The sequence below is a fragment of the Anser anser genome (genome assembly GCF_964211835.1).
Source record: "Anser anser genome assembly, chromosome: 12".
Classification (NCBI taxonomy): Eukaryota; Metazoa; Chordata; class Aves; order Anseriformes; family Anatidae; genus Anser; species Anser anser.
The window spans coordinates 297981-304843 of record NC_139733.1 but is presented as its reverse complement, the minus strand read 5'-3'; the positions used below and the strand labels follow the sequence as shown (position 1 = coordinate 304843).

The 6863-nt window shown below is 53.7% G+C and overlaps 1 long non-coding RNA gene across 1 annotated transcript in view; it reads right to left on the bottom strand.

Annotated features, from left to right (window-relative positions):
- Positions 1-1055: 1055 nt before the first annotated feature.
- LOC310880202 overlaps positions 1056-6863 on the bottom strand; it is a 97246-nt gene continuing 91438 nt past the window's right edge. The window contains exon 2 of the long non-coding RNA XR_014571528.1: positions 1056-2423. This is a non-coding gene — a long non-coding RNA (uncharacterized lncRNA). The remainder of the gene's footprint in view (positions 2424-6863) is intronic.

Sequence of the window (6863 nt, the reverse complement as noted above, 5' to 3'; positions counted from 1 at the left end):
GGATAGTAGGATTAAGGGGATGCCGAATAGATTGGGGCTGGAAAATTGGTCAAAGAAGCTTAGGTTCATGGTCAGGATCATGGTGTGGGTTTGGTAGTGAGGGAGGTCTTATTTGATGGGGGGTTGGTTGTGGTGAAGGCTAGTAGTTTTGGTTGGATGAGGAGTGCTAGGGTTAATCAGGTTATAATTATGATTGAAAATCATGGTGCGGGGTTAAGCTGTGGCATATCATTAAGGAGGGGGAAGTCCCTCTTTGGCTAGCTTAAAAGGCTAGTGCTGTTGCATAGCTTCTTAATGATTAGGATGATGATAGAAGGGACGATCAGGCCTCGAAATGTGGGAGTGGGGTTGATTCTACTACAATGGGTATGTAGCTGTGATTAGCCCCGCAAATTTCTGAGCATTGTCCGTAAAAAATCCCAGGCCGGGTGGTAATGAATGAAGTTTGGTTTAGTCGGCCTGGGATTGCGTCTGTTTTAACTCCGAGCGTTGGGACTGCTCAGGAGTGGAGTACGTCTCCTGCAGTAATGATCACGCGGATGGGGGATTCTATTGGGATAACTACGCGGTGGTCAACTTCTAGCAGTCGGAAGTGGCCGTTGGGTAAGTCTGGGGTGGGCACTATGTAGGAGTCGAATGATAGGTCTTTGAAGTCTGTGTATTCGTAGCTTCAGTATCATTGGTGGCCGATGGCTTTTAGGGTGAGGTCTGGTTCATCGATTTTGTCCATTATGTAGAGGATTTGTAGGGATGGGAGGGCGAGGAGTACCAGGACGATAGCAGGTAGGATTGTCCAGATCAGCTCTACTTCTTGGGCGTCTACAGCATTGGACGAGAGTTTTTCTGTTAGTATGTGGGCTAAAAGGTAGAGAACTAGGCTGCAGATAGCTAGGGCAACGATTAGGGCGTGGTCGTGGAATTCAACGAGTTCTTCTATGATGGGTGATGAGGCGTCTTGGAATCCTAGTTGGGAGTGGTTGGCCACATGAGATGTACAGGATTTTTACCTGTGATTTAGTCTTGACAAGGCTATGTAATTGGTTTACTAACGTCTCATAAGAAAGAAGCATGAGCGGTTAATGCAGTTGGCTTGAAACCAGCATGTGAGGGTTCGATTCCTTCCTTTCTTGTACTTGGACGAAGGCCGGTTCCTCGAAAGTATGGTATGGGGGAGGGCAGCCGTGGATTCATTCAACGTTTGTGGTAGTTAGTTCTGGTTGTAGGACTTTTCGTTTGGCCGGAAAGGCTTCTCAGATGATGAATATTAGTATGATTACGGCTACTATTGAGATTAGGGAGCCGATGGAGGAAATGGTGTTTCATAGTGTGTAGGCGTCGGGATAGTCCGAGTATCGTCGGGGTATTCCTGCTAGGCCTAGGAAGTGCTGGGGGAAGAACGTTAGGTTTACTCCTGTAAATATTACCCCGAAGTGGGCTTTTGCTCATGTTTGGTGTAGGGTAAACCCAGTGAGTAGTGGGAATCAGTGAGTAAATCCTGCTAGAATGGCAAAGACGGCGCCTATGGATAGGACGTAGTGGAAGTGGGCAACTACGTAGTACGTGTCGTGCAGGGCGATGTCTAGGGAAGAGTTTGCAAGAACGATTCCTGTTAATCCTCCGATGGTAAATAGGAAGATAAATCCTAGAGCTCATAGTATTGGGGGGGTCTCATTTGATTGTTCCTCCGTGCAGGGTGGCTAGTCAGCTAAATACTTTGATTCCGGTAGGGATGGCAATGATTATAGTGGCTGATGTAAAGTAGGCTCGGGTATCAACGTCTATTCCTACTGTAAACATGTGGTGAGCTCAGACGATGAATCCTAGGAAGCCGATGGATAGTATGGCTCAGACTATTCCCATGTAGCCGAAGGGCTCCTTTTTGCCTGAGTAGTACGTGACTACGTGTGAGATGATTCCGAACCCCGGTAGGATCAGAATATAGACTTCTGGGTGTCCGAAGAATCAGAATAGGTGTTGGTACAGGATTGGGTCTCCTCCTCCAGCGGGGTCGAAGAATGTGGTGTTTAGGTTTCGATCAGTTAGTAATATTGTAATACCGGCGGCGAGTACGGGGAGTGATAGAAGGAGTAGGATGGCGGTAATTAGTACGGATCAGACAAATAGTGGGGTTTGGTATTGTGAGAGTGCGGGGGGTTTTATGTTGATGGCTGTGGTGATAAAGTTGATGGCCCCAAGGATGGAGGAGATACCGGCTAAGTGGAGTGAGAAGATAGCCAGGTCTACTGAAGCTCCGGCGTGGGCAAGGTTACCTGCTAGGGGAGGGTAGACAGTTCAGCCTGTGCCGGCGCCAGCTTCTACAGTGGATGAGACTAGTAGTAGGAGGAATGATGGGGGGAGGAGTCAAAAGATTATGTTGTTTATTCGCGGGAATGCTATGTCGGGGGCACCGATTATGAGGGGGACTACTCAGTTGCCGAATCCTCCGATCATGAGCGGATGCAGTGCAGTGAGTCCAGAGAGTGCACTGGCACCACTGGGCATGCAGTGCAGTGAGTCCAGAGAGTGCACTGGCACCACTGGGGATGCACTTCAGTGACTCCAGAGAGTGCACTGGCACCACTGGGGATGCAGTGCAGTGAGTCCAAAGACTTCACTGGCAAAACTGGGGATGCAGTGCAGTGAGTCCAGAGAGTGCACTGGCACCACTGGGGATGCACTGCAGTGAGTCCAGAGAGTGCACTGGCACCACTGGTGATGCAGTACAGTGAGTCCAGAGAGTGCACTGGCACCACAGGGGATGCAGTGCAGTGAGTCCAGAGAGTGCACTGGCACCACTGGGGATGCACTACAGTGAGTCCAGAGATTGCACTGGCACCACTGGGGATGCAGTGCACTGAGTCCAGAGAGTGCACTGGCACCACTGGGGATGCAGTGCATTGAGTCCAGAGAGTGCACTGGCACAACTGGGGATGCACTTCAGTGAGTCCAGAGAGTGCACTGACACGACTGGGGATGCAGTGCAGTGAGTCCAGAGAGTGCACTGGCACCACTGGGGATGCAGTGCAGTGAGTCCAGAGAGTGCACTGGCACCACAGGGGATGCAGTGCAGTGAGTCCAGAGAGTGCACTGGCACCACTGGGGATGCAGTGCAGTGAGTCCAGAGAGTGCACTGGCACCACTGGGGATGCAGTCCAGTGAGTCCAGTGAGTGCACTGGCACCACTGGGGATGCAGCGCAGTGACTGCAGAGAGTACACTGGCACCACCGGGGATTCACTGCAGTGAGTCCAGAGAGTGCACTGGCACCACCTGTGATGCAGTGCAGTGAGTCCAGTGAGTGCACTGGCACCACTGGGGATGCAGTGCTGTGACTCCAGAGAGCGCACTGGCACCACTGGGGATGCAGTGCAGTCAGTCCAGTGAGTGCACTGGCACCACTGGGGGTGCAGTACAGTGAGTCCAGAGAGTGCACTGACACCACTGGGGATGCAGTGCAGTGAGTCCAGACAGTGCACTGGCACCACTGGGGATGCAGTGCAGTGAGTCCAGAGAGTGCACTGGCACCACTGGGGCTTCAGTGCAGTGAGACCAGAGAGTGCACTGGCACCACTGGGGATGCACTGCAGTGAGTCCAGAGAGTGCACTGGCACCACTGGGGATGCACTGCAGTTAGTCCAGAGAGTGCACTGTCACCACTGGGGATGCAGTACAGTGAGTCCAGAGAGTGCACTGGCACCACTGGGGATGCAGTACAGTGAGTCCACAGAGTGCACTGGCACCACTGGACATGCAGTGCAGTGAGTCCAGAGAGTGCACTGGCACCACTGGGGATGCAGTGCAGTGAGTCCAAAGACTTCACTGGCACCACTGGGGATGCAGTGCAGTGAGTGCAGAGAGTGCACTGGCACCACTGGGGATGCACTGCAGTGAGTCCAGAGAGTGCACTGGCACCACTGGGGATGCACTACAGTGAGTCCAGTGAGTGCACTGGCACCACTGGGGATGCAGTGCAGTGAGTCCAGAGAGTGCACTGGCACCACTGGGGATGCAGTGCAGTGAGTCCAGTGAGTGTACTGGCACCACTGGGGATGCACTTCAGTGAGCCCAGAGAGTGCACTGGCACCACTGAGAATGCACTACGTGAGTCCACAGAGTGCACTGGCACCACTGGGGATGCACTGCAGTGAGTCCAGAGAGTGCACTAGCACCACTGGGAATGCAGTGCAGTGAATCCTGTGAGTACACTGGCACCACTGGGGATGCAGTGCAGTGAGTCCAGAGAGCTCACTGGCACCACTGGGGATGCAGTGCAGTGAGTCCAGAGAGTGCACTGGCACCACTGGAGATGCAGTACAGTGAGTCCAGTGAATGCACTGGAACCACTGGGGATGCAGTGCAGTGAGTCCAGAGAGTGCACTGACACCACTGGTGATGCAGTACAGTGAGTCCAGTGAGTGCACTGGTACCACTGGGCCTGCAGTGCAGTGAGTCCAGAGAGTGCACTGGCACCACTGGGGATGCAGTGCAGTGAGTCCAGTGAGTGCACTGGCACCACCGATGATGCAGTACAGTGAGTCCAGTGAGTGCACTGGCACCACTGGGGATGTAGTGCAGTGACTCGAGAGAGTGCACTGGCACCACTGGGGATGCAGTGCAGTGAGTCCAGAGAGTGCACTGGCACCACTGGGGATGCAGTGCAGTGAGTCCAGAGAGTGCACTGGCACCACTGGGGATGCAGTGCAGTGAGTCCAGGGAGTGCATTGGCACCACTGGGGATGCAGTGCAGTGAGTCCAGAGAGTGCACTGGCACCACTGGGGATGCACTGCTGTGAGTCCAGAGAGTGCACTGGCACCCCTGGTGATGCAGTACAGTGAGTCCAGAGAGTGCACTGGCACCACTGGGGATGCACTGCAGTGAGTCCAGAGAGTGCACTGGCACCACTGGGGATGCACTACAGTGAGTCCAGAGATTGCACTGGCACCACTGGGGATGCAGTGCAGTGAGTCCAGAGAGTGCACTGGCACCACTGGGGATGCAGTGCACTGAGTCCAGAGAGTGCACTGGCACCACTGGGGATGCACTTCAGTGAGTACAGAGAGTGCACTGACACCACTGCGGATACAGTGCAGTGAGTCCAGAGAGTGCACTGGCACCACTGGGGATGCAGTGCAGTGAGTCCAGAGAGTGCTCTGGCACCACTGGGGATGCAGTGCAGTGAGTCCAGAGAGTACACTGGCACCACTGGGGATGCAGTGCAGTGAGTCCAGAGAGTGCACTGGCACCACAGGGGATGTAGTGCATTGAGTCCAGAGAGTGCACTGGCACCACTGGTGATGCAGTCCAGTGAGTCCAGTGAATGCACTGGCACCACTGGGGATGCTGTGCAGTGAGTGCAGAGAGTGCACTGGCACCACCTGTGTTGCAGTACAGTGTGTCCAGTGAGTGCACTGGCACCACTGGGGATGCAGTGCTGTGACTCCGTAGAGCGCACTGGCACCACTGGGGATGCAGTGCAGTCAGTCCAGTGAGTGCACTGGCACCACTGGGGATGCAGTGCAGTGAGTGCAGAGAGTGCAATGGCACCACTGTTGATGCACTTCAGTGAGTCCAGAGAGTGCACTGGCACCACTGGGGATGCAGTGCAGTGAGTCCAGAGATTGCACTGGCACCACTGGGGATGCAGTGCTGTGACTCCAGAGAGCGCACTGGCACCACTGTGGATGCAGTGCAGTGAGTGCAGAGAGTGCACTGGCACCACTGGGGATGCACTTCAGTGAGTCCAGAGAGTGCACTGGCACCACTGGGGATGGAGTGCAGTGAGTCCAGAGAGTGCACTGGCACCACTGGGGATGCACTGCAGTGAGTCCAGAGAGTGCACTGGCACCACTGGTGATGCAGTGCAGTGAGTCCAGAGAGTGCACTGGCACCACTGGGGATGCAGTGCAGTGAGTCCAGAGAGTGCACTGGCACCACTGGGGATGCACTACAGTGAGTCCACAGAGTGCACTGGCACCACTGGGGATGCAGTGCTGTGACTCCAGAGAGCGCACTGGCACCACTGGGGATGCAGTGCAGTGAGTGCAGAGAGTGCACTGGCACCACTGGGGATGCACTCCAGTGAGTTCAGAGAGTGCACTGGCACCACTGGGGATGGGTTTCAAGCCAACTGCATTAACCGCTCATGCTTCTTTCTTATGAGATGTTAGTAAACCAATTACATAGCCTTGTCAAGACTAAATCACAGGTAAAAATCCTGTACATCTCATGTGGCCAACCACTCCCAACTAGGATTCCAAGAACCAGGAGGTTCGGTGAAAATAGGGCTAGTGCTATTAGAGGGGTGATTATTAGGGTAAGCCCTAAGCTGTCTTTAATGGAGAAGTATGGGTGGAATGGGATTTTGTCGCAGTCTGATACGATTCCTAGTGGGTTATTTGAGCCTGATTCGTGTAGGAAGGTTAGGTGGACTAGGGTGATTCCTGCAATTAGGAAGGGCAGTAGGAAGTGGATGGCGAAGAATCGGGTTAAGGTTGGATTGTCTACTGAGAATCCTCCTCAGGCTCATTCTACTAGAGTTTGCCCAATATACGGGATGGCTGAGAATAGGTTGGTGATTACGGTGGCCCCTCAGAATGACATTTGTCCTCATGGTAGGACATACCCTACGAAGGCAGTTGCTATTAGGGTGAGTAGGAGGATTACTCCTGTGTTTCAGGTTTCTTTGTATAGGTAGGAGCCGTAGTAGAGGCCTCGTCCGATGTGTAAGTAGATGCAGATAAAGAAGAGCGAAGCACCGTTGGCGTGGAGGTTGCGGATGAGCCATCCGTACTGGACGTCTCGGCATGTGTGAGCTACTGAGGAGAAGGCGAGTGAAGTGTCTGCGGTGTAGTGTATGGCTAGTA